This window comes from Phyllostomus discolor, chromosome 4, assembly GCF_004126475.2.
Source record: "Phyllostomus discolor isolate MPI-MPIP mPhyDis1 chromosome 4, mPhyDis1.pri.v3, whole genome shotgun sequence".
Lineage (NCBI taxonomy): Eukaryota > Metazoa > Chordata > Mammalia > Chiroptera > Phyllostomidae > Phyllostomus > Phyllostomus discolor.
This window is the reverse complement of record NC_040906.2, coordinates 156,697,921-156,711,532: the sequence shown is the minus strand read 5'-3', so window position 1 is coordinate 156,711,532 and position 13,612 is coordinate 156,697,921. Positions and strand designations below refer to the sequence as shown.

Sequence of the window (13,612 nt, the reverse complement as noted above, 5' to 3'; positions counted from 1 at the left end):
ATGGAAGGTTATTTAGCATAAAGCATGATCTGTCATTGTATAAACTAAGTCTACTGAGGAGGACTAAACCTGTGACCTATGCCACATCTATAACACGTGCTAATCAGCCCAATAACTCCACAGGGCCAGGTATTTGAGTGCATGACATTACATGAAAAATATGCTGTCCAGGGGAATATTCTGGGGGGGGGTATACCTCATCAGAGAGGAAAGACAATGTCCTTTGTAAATTTTTTTCATTGTTGAGTTCCATGTGCTCTGATATGAGGAACTATACATTGATCATTGTAATCATGGTATTTTATTTTTGAATTTCCTTTCATAATGAGTGATGAGAAAACTCAATCCTTAATTAAGTTACCTTAAAAGGATGACAAACATATTCAAACAGTGGCTTGAGAGCAGGTTAGATTAATAACCATGGATCCGGGAATTTAGAGGAGCTGCTCCAATCTCCATGGCACAGTCAACTTACCTTTACCCCTATATACTCTCTTCATGCTATAGGAGAACCAAGGAAAAATTATATTCCAGAATTTTCTTTTAAACAATTACATTTTTAAATATAAGAAACAAATCACTTCCATTCTGATCATATATAAATTGTATTAGAAACAGTCTTATAAAATAAAGAGTGGGCTTTATTTGGGAAGTGACCAATATAAAATGATAGATGCATTCTTTATCTAATGGAACCTATAAAACAGTTTTTTAAATCTTACCAAAACTTACCTAATGACAACTCCAGTTAAACAAATTAGTTAGGAAGATCTTTCCGCCATTCAACTAAGAGCAATAAATAAGATTGCACAGTCAATCAAAATCATAATCATAAAAAATCATAAAGAATCATAATTCTTTCCTGAGAATAAGCCGAGTCTAACCATATAATATATTGGCTTTCATCTGTTCAGCATTAATGAGCATTATAGATTCTGTTGGCTTATGATCTTCTTCAAATTCACAAAACACAATAATGAAAGAAGAGCTAATTTCTGGGCTTTCTGAAATAAGATGAGTCTGTCAAGTTGTATTTCACCTCTGACTTAAAGCTTCAAAAGTTTTTGAATTTTAAGGTATCCGAGAGTGCATTTGTAAGTTGTATTATGATGTGTTTAATGAGAGCCTTCGAGTTTCTCTTAGATATTTTTTATATTTTACCTTATATTAAAATGTTTGGGGGGTGTGTTGTATTCCTTATAATCATAATGAAAGCTCACTAAGAGCAACCAAGTGTGCCTTATTCCTGTACTCAGTTGAAGCTGGAAGTGCCCAACACTTACTGGGTGATTGAAAAATGTCTCAGATAAAACTGATGATAATTTTCAAAGGATTCTACTTCATTGAAAGTGATGATGGCTCAAGATCAAGCAAATAAGCAGAAGCACTTGCAGTCAGAATTTCCTATTGGGAAATTATGAGTGCCTAGGTGACTAGAACCCTCTAGGTAAGCATTGTGTCCTTGATTTCTAGGGAGGATGCTCCAGATTCTTCTTCTCCTCTGAACTGGTAGGCCAAATCAAAGGATAACAAGAATCCTTCCTCTTGGCAAGTTTACCAGCAGTGTTGCAGATAGATGCAGGTATGCAGTAGGTATTTGCCATCCATCTCTTTGGACCTTTCTATTCTGGTCTTTACAGACTTTAGACACGAACTGAGCCTGTAGAGGGCTGGGGAGGAGAGGGCTAGACCTCTGATAAAAGGAGTGCTCTCAGCCAGGGGTTAAGGGGCAACCCCAGGCACTTCTGTGAAGTCCAGCAGCTTGACACTAAGGGCTGGTCATAAGGCATATGTACCCCTTGTCATATGCATGTAATTTCTAATCAGTCTCCAAATTCTTAAATCTCAGTTGACTATTTTCATGCTTTTTTGGGACAGGTCATAGTCGCACTTTATAAAACCACTACATTATCAACATCCCACCAGGCATTTTGGCAGCATCTAAATACATTTATTGTAAAACAAAATACAACAAAACCATGGTATTTATATTCTGCCTTGCAAGGTGGAATATTGTAAATTAAAGTCATACCTCAGTACTTATCGGCTTCAGAACTCATCAAATCCTGTACTCATCTCATTTTAATGGGAAAAAATGCTTTAGTACTCCATTACTCTGTCCTTTCTCGGGACTCATAGCACTAGAATTTATATAAGTCACGATGCTGCCCCTAAAGAGAAAATGCTTCATCATTTGGTACTCTTCAGGTTTGGCACTCGTCATGAGTTTGGGAACAAATTAACAACGAGTACTGAGGTACCACTGTAATTTATCCTAATAATGTTGTAACATTTGGTACTGATCAGTTAAACTTGGCTTCTCCTTAACTGACATTGAACTTGAAAATGCCTGAAGTCCCTTTTGCACAGCATGACTTGAAGGGACAGGGAAGGTAGTGAGATGTACTTTTCACTGTCTAGCCTTTTGTACCTTTTGAATTTTGTCCCAGATGCATGAGATGAAATGAACTCAAATCAAAAGACCAAATTTATTTCCCCTGAATATCTTGTTCTTAATCATAGCACATAAGAATTCGAAGAGATATATTAGTTTCAACTCCTCATTTTATAGAGATTGCAACTCAAGTCTTGAGAGGGTATCAATTGGCTAATATTCCTTTCCTGAAAAATTCAGAAAAGTAGAATATAGCTTGTAAATAAAATTTTGTAAATACTTATAATACCTACATTGCTAATTGAAATAAATTTTACCAAGCTTCTTTTTAGCCTAGATTTCTAGTTAGTTAAGAGTGACCTATTTAGGACCAGGCTGTTAAATAAAAATGAGATTTTCTTTAAGATCAGCAAAATTGGATGCTGGTTTGGTGATCCACTTAAAGAATCTTATATTTACTACAATTTTGAACAATTTGTTTTTTAGCTTTGCTCTGTGTGACCTCATTTTCTCAAGGAGAAGGCAAGAATTGACTTCTACTCTGCAATAAATTGATGGCACAACCAGACTTTTCTGTAATAAGTTACTAAAAGAATTAAACTTCAGGTATTAGGATAAAGAAGATGAGAGCAAGGAAGTACAAGGACAAACACAGGAGAGGAGACTTGTAGGGAAAATCAGGAAGGAATTCCCTGTGAACACGGGAAGATATCGAGAGAAGCCTCCTGGTTCTCCTGTCACTTTGTTAGTTTTGCTTCGTGATGAAAGCACGCTTCTGACCTAGGCCCATTGTCACAGAATCACTAAATCTGGGAGCCGGGAGGGATTGATGAAATTCTCTTGCTTATTTCTCTCATCTAACAAGTGAGAAAAACTGAAGTTTAGAAAGGCAAATTGAGGGTTTTTTTTAAGCTAATAAATTGGTTAGTGAAAAATCTTCAACCAGAATTCATATTTCCAGGCTCATCAGAGCCTTTTTGTTGATGCTGTTTTCATATATAAATGGGCAAAAAGCTTGTATGGAATGACAGCTTGGGTTCCTGCTGTGAGTTTTCAAAAAAAAAGAAAAAGATGAAAGCCCTCTCCTTATTTGTAACTGACATTCCAGGTTTTAATTTCTGACCAGATAACCACCAGTTCTTCTGTGCCTGCAGCCAGGCTGACACTGGCTATGAAAAGTGACCCAATTAGCCTCACTAGCAGGGACACGTCCCCTGCAATGTTCACAGCAACTCAATTTCCATTGGTTTTTGTTTATTGGAGCTATTATTGGTTTACTGTGGAGTAGAGAAGCAAAGCCCAATACCACACTTGGATTTATTTTCTTGACCCTCCCTCACCTAAAAATGAGGTAGTGATGTGTGTGCCTGTGGGGGGTGTGTGTGTGTGTGTGTGTGTGTGTGTGAGAGAGAGAGTATATGTGACTATGTGTGCCAAGTGGTGTGGGGGTGGGTGGGGGCAGTGTATGGATTGGGGTTCAAAGTGGGTGGAAGTTTTCCAAGTGTTTATGCCTGAAGCAAAATAATCATTTTCTTACCAGAAAGTGATTTAAAAAGATTCAAGGCAGAACTGTATCCTGTACTTTGGTGATAACACGTCAATAATTACAAGCTACTTTCTTGACAATTTAAAATTTGTTGGTGATAGAGGGGGTCGCCATTTAAAGCATAGCATGGTGATACTTAAAACCAGGTTTAATTTAATTTTTATCTGTTCATAGTCTCAGAGATTTAGACAAAGTTGATTCTCAGCATCCATCAAAGGACTTGATTATAGCCAGAGAACTCATGGCCTTCTCTTGGCAGTTGTGCGTTTAGAGCTTTGGAAAAATAGCATGTTGCTCTCAGGTTGTTTATGCTAATTCAGTGTTTAAAGGAAAGGGAAAAATCTGTTATCATTCCCTTGGAAACCAAATGTTCACAGTATAAAATGACAAATATTGGTTATGTTTTAGTGTTATTTTCATTTTCACCCTAAGTATCATCCGGCATGTGAATTTTTAAGGCAGACGAATGTGTCACACTAACAGGCGCAGGGGCCTTTCCTGCCTCATTCGGGGCTGTGTCCCTGGAGCAAATATATATTGAATGAGAGCAGGAAGGAAAAAAAGTCAGATGTTTGGTGATAGAATATTAAAGGTTTAGAGCCAAATAGCCACTTCTTTCCCCTTTTATAAATGGAGGCCAACCCAAAGTCTTTAAATGACTTGTCTTTGAATCATACTACTTTCTGTGACCCTCATACTCTTAAGTCTTTTAGCATAGCATTTCAGACCCTCCACAATCTGTTATTGGCCTTGGTCTGGCTCTTTTTACTTTTAAACCCAACAGTATTGAGCAGCTGGCTCTCTAGACACAGTGTGCTTTAGTTCCGTCGGTTTCACAAAGAATGTGTGAATGCCAGCTTTGGGCCATCCACGGAACTCATCAGTGAGACCCATCTCTACCCATGAAAAGGTTCCATGCTTGCACAGGAGAGAGACCCACAAATAATGTCTTTACTCCATCACCCTTCCACCAGATGAGGACCCTGGCTGTAAGTTCTCACAGCCCTTGGTACTTTAGGGTACAGAAAGGTTAGCCTTGTTAATCTTTCTGTTCCATAGTAAGCTTCCAGCAAGACAGATGCTCTGTTCCCAGCACACTGCTGCTGTCTAGCATATTACTAGCATGTGATGAGCACTCAGGAAATATTGTGGATGGAAGGGAATGAGGGAAGAAAGGGGAGGGGACATGTGGAAATGCTTGAACCTATACACAGGGTACACTGGAAATTTCAGGACATTTCTAAAAAATTTCAGATAAAGCTTCTTCTGAAGCTATAGTCTAAAGAAAAGTTAGTCTCTAAGAAAAGGTGGAGGGAGGATCCTAAGCAGTAGGGTATCCACAGGCTTGTGGAGGTGGAGAAACAGCGTTCCAGGGAGTATGGACCACAGCCAGAGAGCACTGTATTACATCTGAGGGGCCGCACCTGGAGGGCAGCGTTCCATTCATGTATGGATGATGGAAAGGTCACATATGAAACAAAATAGTGTTACATGTTGGAGCTTTAATAACTCAGCCACCCATTGCTATTTTCCTCCTGGCCAACTGGAGAACACACTGTCAGACTGTGAAAGTAGGTCTGCGACATGCTGTCAGCTTACAATCTCTCTTACATGGCATTTCAACAATTTACATTGATGACTTAAATTCATAAGAAAGCAGGATTTTTTAAAAATAAAAGGTCATGTGAAATATCTGGAGAACACTTTGTAAAGTGTATGGTTGTCTGCCACTGTGCTGAACACATGAAACTCCTAAAAATAATATTGAATGTAAGCTGTAATTGAAAAAAATAATGACAACTTAAAAAATACTTAAAAAATTATAACTAAGAAAAAAATATATGAGAGAACCTCTCATTCCTCCAGATTTCTATACTTGTCATTTAAAATTTTTCTCTCTTTTGAAAGTATTGGGGATAAAATTTCCCCAATACTTTCATTTAAATTTTTATTTAAATTCATTAAAATTTCCCCAATACTTGTCATTTAAAATTTTTCTCTCTTTTGAAAGTATTGGGGATAACATGTCCCTCCCTGAGGCACACCAATTCTACTCCACTCAAGGAGTGGTAAGTAACTGGGCAGTTGGACCCTCTCAGGGGTAATCCACTCTCCCTTCGCCTCACTGTGGTGGAAATTGCTAGTGTACTCGCCCCAACTTTGCTCCCCTCCCTGGAGAGAACCCACTGAGCTGCCCGCCCCACCAAAAAATGCTTAAAGGGTCCAAGTTCCACCCAGATGGAGAATAAACTCGATTCAGCCTGGGTGGGGCAGTCTTTAGAAAAAGCTTTGTTTTCCAATCCAGCTTTAACAATGATAAAATTGATGACAATTTGATCCCATTATGACACCTGTGTCTATTCTGTAACTGTCTTAGAACTCTGAAAGGAGGGGCACAGGATAAAGTGACACTTTCCAAACCACACATGTGTTATAATAAAGGTGGTTTTATTCTTTAGTCTGTTGTACGGTGGGTGTGTGTGTAAGTGAGGGGAAGGGAGAAGAAAGGAAATAACATATATAAAATATTTTATTAACCGGGAGGTTAAACTATGATTCTGATTATGCTAGCTTTGTAGTTTAAAACTTAACAAAAATAAAATCAAGGAATCAATAACATTATTTCTAAGCTCTTGGCTTAGCCAAAAAATAAACAAATCAATAAGTATTCTATTTACATTAATTGGAATACCTGTTAATTCTAATTTAAAATATTTTTAGGATCTAACTTATTATCCATTTTTCTTTAGGTTATAGTTTATAAGATTTTTGAATTGCAAGTATCAGTTCCCCAGGTGAAATTTTGATAATGGTATATATACATTTATTTCTATTAACTAGTAGACTGTGTGCGTGTGTGTTTGGAAGAATGTAGAGGCTAAACCACTCAGGATCGTGACTAGTAATAACAATAACTAGCACTTAGCAATTACTCTATTGCAAGTTATTGTAACATCTTTTCTTTCTCATAACCAACCTAAGAAGAAGGTGCACCATTATGGCCACTTTATATACAAGGCAAGTGAGACACACACAAGCTAGTGACTTTTCTAAGTTCCCAGACTTGGTGAGTGACACAACTGGGATTTCAGCTTTTGCCGAGTTGGTCCACAGAGTATGGTCCACAGATCAGGATTATCAGCATCATTTGGGAGCTTGTTAGAAATGTAAGAACTCAGGCACCAACCCAGACCTACAGCATCTTAACGACCAGAGCTGGTTCCTGAGCACCTTCAAGTTTGGACATCTGCGATGATTCAGTATAATGCTTCTCTTGAGAAGGAATCTGGACATCATCCTAGGCCAGTGGAGAGTCAGGGAAGAGTTTGAAGAGATTGGCACAGTGAAGTGTTTTTAGACCAGTTGTTTTAGGTTAACCACTCTGGCTTCAACGTGCAGGATGCAGTAGAGGAGGGCAATTCTGTAGATGGGGGACCAGTGAAAGGCTGCTCTTAGACAAGTAAAGGAAGAGGGCAGCCTGAAATAGGGTGGTGGCAGCAACAAAGGAGGGAAGTAGGTGAATGTACAAGGTAGCACTGACAGAACTTAGAGATGCTTTGGGTATATGATGGAGGAAGAAGTGTTAATTCACCCCACATTTCTGGCTTGAGCAGTTGGCTGCATCATTGTGTGATTCACTGCACAAGAGTATATTTGAGGGAAGTGGGGTGGAGAATAGGAGAGGGAAATAATAAATTTACTTTTTGATTAAAATGATACAATTTGAGAAGACTGCAGGACAGCCAAATATTGCTGTTCAGATGGGGCTAAAGAGATAGGGAAGAGAAACCACATAAATTACTTGGGCATTTTGGACGTGGTCCGTGGCAAATTCTTTGTCACAGTTTTTACTTGGCTTGCCTCTGACGTTCCTCCCTCCCTTCCCAAAAGTATTCACTGGGGGGCCAAACCCGCTCTCAGCAGTCTTGTCCTCAACAGGCAGTTAGATATACAGGTCTGTAGTTTAGAGAAGTATCTTAGCTAGAGATATTTTGGATTCATAAGCACATAGAATAGATGATAAGTGAAGTAATGAAATTGCCTAGAGAGAGAAAAGGAGTCTAGAATGTAGGGGAGTAGGAGAGAAATCTGCCAGACAGAGAATAGTACTCTTGGGTGTGGAAGGAAAACCAGGAGTTGGACATCATGGAAATCCTGGGTAAATAGTGTTTCAGGATGGGGAAAGTGGAGAATGGGGTAGAATGCTTTGGAGACAGCAAGTAGAGAATGAGAAACGTTTGCTGGATTTAGCAGTACACCAGTAACTATAGCCTCAGCGAGCCCTGGAGAAAGCTGCTGAGGACTGGGCCAAAGTGCAGTGGATTGAGGAGTGCGGGCTGAGGAAGTGTAGGTTCTTCAGAGAGTGTAGATAGTGCTTTCAAGAGATCCATCTATGAAGCTGGGAAATGAGAGTAACTGGAGGAGCTCAATAATAAAGAAGATTTTCAGGATGGGAAATTTGAACATGTTTAAATGCTGATGGAAGAAGCCAAGAAATAAGGAAAGATTAGAGCCTGTGATCCTGAAGAGGAGGGTAGAAGATAATGGGCATAGTTTAGATTTTCCCTTTTGTGTTCCAGTCCACCAGTAGGTGGGCACAGGGACAGCCGGAAAAACAGGAAGGGCCACTACAACCATCCTTCCCACAGTCTGGGCTCTTCAGAGGCTATACTCTCTCCCCCTACATCCTAAGCCTTGCTTCCACTGAAGGAACTCTTCCATGACTTAAATCTTCCACTGTTCTTTCCATGACACTGCCCAGGCAAGGATGACTGCAAAGTTAGCCCCTGCTTTGAAAATTAACCTTAAACTTTACCTTCAGCTAAAATCCTTGCTTAAATTACCTGTCCTCAGGTGAGGAAGGTTTACAGACAAAGTTTGGGCATCCTTCCTCCTGAAGCCTTTTAACATCTTGGTGAACCCACCGGCCCCAGGGTGTGTCTGAAGCTGAGGTCCATGGCTTCAGGGAGAATAGCATTTCATAATGAGGACTGCAGAGAATACTCAAGGACAGACACGTCATTGAAATATCTATTTGGAGTGGACTGTTTTTCTGAGAAGAGAATGTGATTCTATCAGATTAAGGGGGTCTGTGACCCCAAAGATATGGAGAAAGAAAAATGCTGAAGCTGATCATTTTGGAGCGATTCAAGATGTTACGGCAGGAAGGAGTTCTCCTCCCCCTTCCCCTCCTCCTCCCGCAGCCCTTCCAAAGTAACAAAAGGTAACAAAAATGATGACAATCCGACAGGGAAAAGACAATTACAAGAACACAGAAATGCAAGATTGTTTAACTGACATCTGGCTCAGAGCTTCCCATGTGAACCCAAGTATTTGGTTTTCGGTGCCAAAGAGATCATGTTTCCTAGATTAAAAACATAAAAAACAAATCAAGGTTTCTCCATGTTCTAGAAAACCATTTCTTTTCAACATTATAGTAGAAAGTTACTAGGCTAGTCTAAGAAACCCAAATTAATCCAGCTTTACTCAAAATGTTGTTGGCAAGTAGAATAAAAATAAGAGGTAAACTTGTTAGTGAGGTGATGCTACATTAAAACACAAACATGCTGCTCTTGTTTAGGCAGAACAGTCCCAGAATTGGCAACTAATGATAACATGTGGGAATACATAGAACAAGTGCAGAAAACAGACATCAGAGTCTACTTTCCCTATCAAGCAATTTGGATTATGGCTTTAGGCATATATCATAACAAATATGTTAAAAACTCTCTTGTATGATATGTATGTTTGCAATATTTGTGTTATATTTTATTTCATATACTTTCTTAATAAAAATGCTAGAATTCCTACATGAAGTATTATGAATGTGAAATGATGGCTAAAATGACTTGAAGGTTTTCTTATACTTTATTTATAAGTATTACACATTTTATTAGTACTTTTTTGCATTTTGTTTTCAAAAGGATGATGGACACCAAAGAGGGTCTGACTAAAATGGTGGAGGAGAAGGCATACACATACGGGATTCATGCTTTTGCTTAAGTGATGCTATCTTGGTTTCAAAAAGCAATGCTTTAGATACATATAGTTTCATTATATATCTGTGTGGGCCAGACATGCAGAGACGTTTAAATGTAATCTCAGAACACCTAAGATTAGGATTATATTCTATACCTGTTTCTGAAAAGTAGGTAAATTTTTCTTGAAAATAGCCAGAATCTCATTTAAAATATGTAAATGACTTCAAATTGTGCTTTGGATCTATAAATCCGGCCATAAAACACCCTCAGTGGTTAGCTAGTCATTCAAACAAATTAAGTCAAATGGAACCCCAGAATCCCGCCACCCTTTATGACAATGCAGCTGTGCCCCCATGAATAAACACCATTTGCAGAACTCAGGAGGCAGCTCCAAAGAGTTATCTGGACACTATGTTGCTTCCACATACATGTCATCAAAATGAAAATCTGAAGTCTTAGCATATAAAGTTTGATAACTGTTGACTCAACTGACTTTTAAAAAGTTTCAAAGAAAATTTCAAGGAAAAAGAAAATTTCAAGATCTCTACTTATCTTGCCAGTATAAGTTTTCTCTTAAGCAGTCACTAGAAAGTCTATAAGAATTTCCTGTAATTAAGAAACCAAAATACCACATGAAAAACACATAGTAAACATTAAGGAAAATAAAGCAAAACTTACTTTTTCTTAAAGCTTCTTCTCCCTGTAATTTAAACAGTTAAAAGGAGACTGTGTGATGATTTTTCCCTCCAACACATTCATAGGTCAACTCCAAAGGGAGAGACAGAATGAGCCACCAGAGTTATCCGAGGGCCCCTCCCAACTGCCACTTTTTCAACTTTGTACAAGAAAACAGGAGGGTTAGTGGGTTTCCTCCAAGTCTGGTGATGTGTACATAGCTGACTCCTGCTGGGCTGAAAAAAACATTCCTTGTCAATTTGTACTTAAAATTACGAGTAACAGATTCCCTGCAGGACATCCTTAAAGGGCAATCCCGCCAGGATTAGTATTTGAAATATCTGGATCAGCTCCAAAAAGCTTAAAATACAAACTGCACACACACACTTGAGAAATTCCCACTGCAGAGGCTAAATTAAGGGCACATTTAAATTTTAAAAATTTCTAAAAGGCTAATGTATTTTCTGTTTCTTTGATTAATCTGTTGTTTGTTTTGTTTTCCAATGACTATCAGAACCCTTCTTTTAGGTTAGAAATGGCTGAACCATAGATCTTTTCTGTTCTCACCTGCAGTGGCTGGTAGTTTGAGATGAGCCCTTGATTGTGGCCTCTAGTACTGTCTTCTTGGGAAATCTGGAAACTTTGAGCCTTGGACTTGACTAGAATAACTCCAGGTTGTTGCCTGCTCCATGCGCCTGCAGTGTGGACTGAGCATTCCCTGCTTCTGCCTATTTCTCTGTGAGTGGGTAACGATTGTTATGTCATCTCTCTGGCTGTATGATTTCACTTAAGCACAGACTCATCTGGCTTTTTGAAATCTTCAATTCAAAACCTGAAAAGTGGCCAGATATTTCAAGAATTGAATTTAAAGACATGTTTGAATATTGAATTAATCCAACAGAGGAATTCTTCGTGGGTCAAACTGATTCCTAAAGCGACGGGTGTTTGCCCCTAGAATCTCCATCGGAGGCCATTTCTTTGGTTTGTAAGGTGGGGTGAGAAAAGAAATGCTCTGCCTTAACTCCATTCACTCCCAGACCAAACTGAAACAGTCCTTGTTCTAAGTGCTAAAGGGATGATACGTTAATATTTTCTGAGGTCAAACTCAGGTGTGTACAATAAAACATAGAGCTAGCAAAAGGCAAAGCCAAAGAACTCCATGTCTCATTATTCACCTACTTTGGTGACGAAGATATTAGGAAAATGAAAATATGGTGATTAGCAGCAGCATACTGATTCAGTGAAAGGACACGAGTGCATTTGGTTAGTAATAGATTTTTAATCCTCACAATACTGCTACAAGGGCATTATTTTCTCCTTTCATAAGTGAGGAAGTAGAGTCTTGGAGATAAAAATTGAGTAAGTCCCCATATAGTTATGGCTCCATTCCCTCTTTGTTTACACCTATGCTCCCTGAGAGCGTAATCTACATTCACTGATTCAACTCTGATCTTCCTCTTCCCCCCTCAACCTATTGCAATCTATCTTCTACTTGAGCTACTTCATAAAAAAAAAAAAGCTTCATTAAGCTCATAAAAGATCTTAATTAGCATCCAAAAGAGCACTGTTTTTCACCTTACCAGAGATTTCTCATCTCTGGCTATGTTTAGTTTTTTGGAATTTTTTCTCTTGGTTTCACTAAGTTACACTCTTTGGTTTCCTCTTTGCTCCTAGGTCCGCAGCCTCCTCTCCCTTTATTCACCTCCTCCTTCCCCAGAGCTTCATCCTCAGTTCAGAATGTTTCTCCACACACTCTCTGTGCAGAATGACAACAATGAATGATTATGTATTATTACTCTCAAACTGTATTATCACTCTCGAAGGTCCCAGGTCAGTATCCAATAGGTCGTTGTCTATTGGTCATCGTTATTTGATATTCTCAGGCATTTCAAACTCAGTCCCAAATGAATCTCTTTATATCGTATTGGCCACCTAGGGGCATGGCACAATCACCCAACCCACCATCTTAGACTTCCCCCTTTCCTCACGACCTCCTCCATCCTCATCATTCATCCAGCCCTCTGCTGGTTCTACTTAAGCATCTCTCAGATGTGTCATCACCCTGCGTTCAGGTCCTCACTCTCTGATTTGGATTGTTGTATCAGTCATAAAATGTCTGGCACCTGCCTCAGTCTGGTCGCCTTCTATCATTTCTCTATATCACTATAAAACAGTATTTAAAAGTATGTTTATCAAATTATAAATACATGCTTTTTGCAGAAAACCTAGAGTAAGAATTGAAAAAAAATCAAATGACTTGCATTCGAGAAACAGCCACAGCCCAAATCTTTACCCACATCTCTTTAGAACATCACATATGCATGGGTGTAACTGTTTATGTAAATGTTTATGTAAATGGCCTATGCAAATTTTATACTTACATATTTAATTAGAAAACCAAGACTACACTGTACACAACTCTGTGTTCCTTTTTACTTAACAAAGTGTGATTTTCCAAATCTTAAATATTTTTGAAGTGGCTGTGAATAATGGTATCAATAAAATGAAATACATTATGGATCAGTGCTCCCTATTTTTCTCTCTTTTAGATTTGTTTTCTTCAAGTCCAAAAGTTGCCCTGAACATTTATAATGTATGGATGACAAGAACTTAAATTTAGGTGAGAAAAGGGAAAAGAAAAATGTAGAACACTCACTTTATTTACATTTATTAAAAATACTGAACAATTATACATTCTGCCTTCAAGCAATTATCGAACTTGTAAGTCTATATAACAGTAGGTTAAATGCTACATATTAGGTACAGAATGACAACCTCAGTAGGAAAATAATTTTATAAAGTGCTTTTCCTTCTTTACAGTAACAAGAAACATAAAACTTTTGGAAACTTTTTTCTTAGCTTGATTAGTCAGATTGTCTTGGTGGACTAGCATCTGAATAAACAAAATTATTTGAGAGCCAAGAGGATTGCCTCCTTTCTGTGCGAGACACATTTGCCCATGTTTCTGTTCTAGTAGAGGTGGGGGAAAAGACTGGTACACATTTTTAAAATCCT

The 13,612-nt window shown here is 38.5% G+C and overlaps 1 protein-coding gene across 3 annotated transcripts in view; it reads right to left on the bottom strand.

The window, feature by feature from the left end:
* Positions 1-10,889, bottom strand: part of FHL5 (four and a half LIM domains 5) — a 32,129-nt gene extending 21,240 nt beyond the window's left edge. Inside the window, exons 1-2 of one of the 3 annotated variants that reach the window (XM_036024492.1) lie at positions 10,601-10,889; positions 733-786 (exon numbers count right to left, since the gene is read on the bottom strand). The gene's annotated coding sequence lies outside the window, so the exon portion shown is untranslated. The remainder of the gene's footprint in view (positions 1-732; positions 787-10,600) is intronic. The other 2 variants (XM_036024493.1, XM_036024491.1) reach the window with 2 other exon arrangements.
* Positions 10,890-13,612: the final 2,723 nt, after the last annotated feature.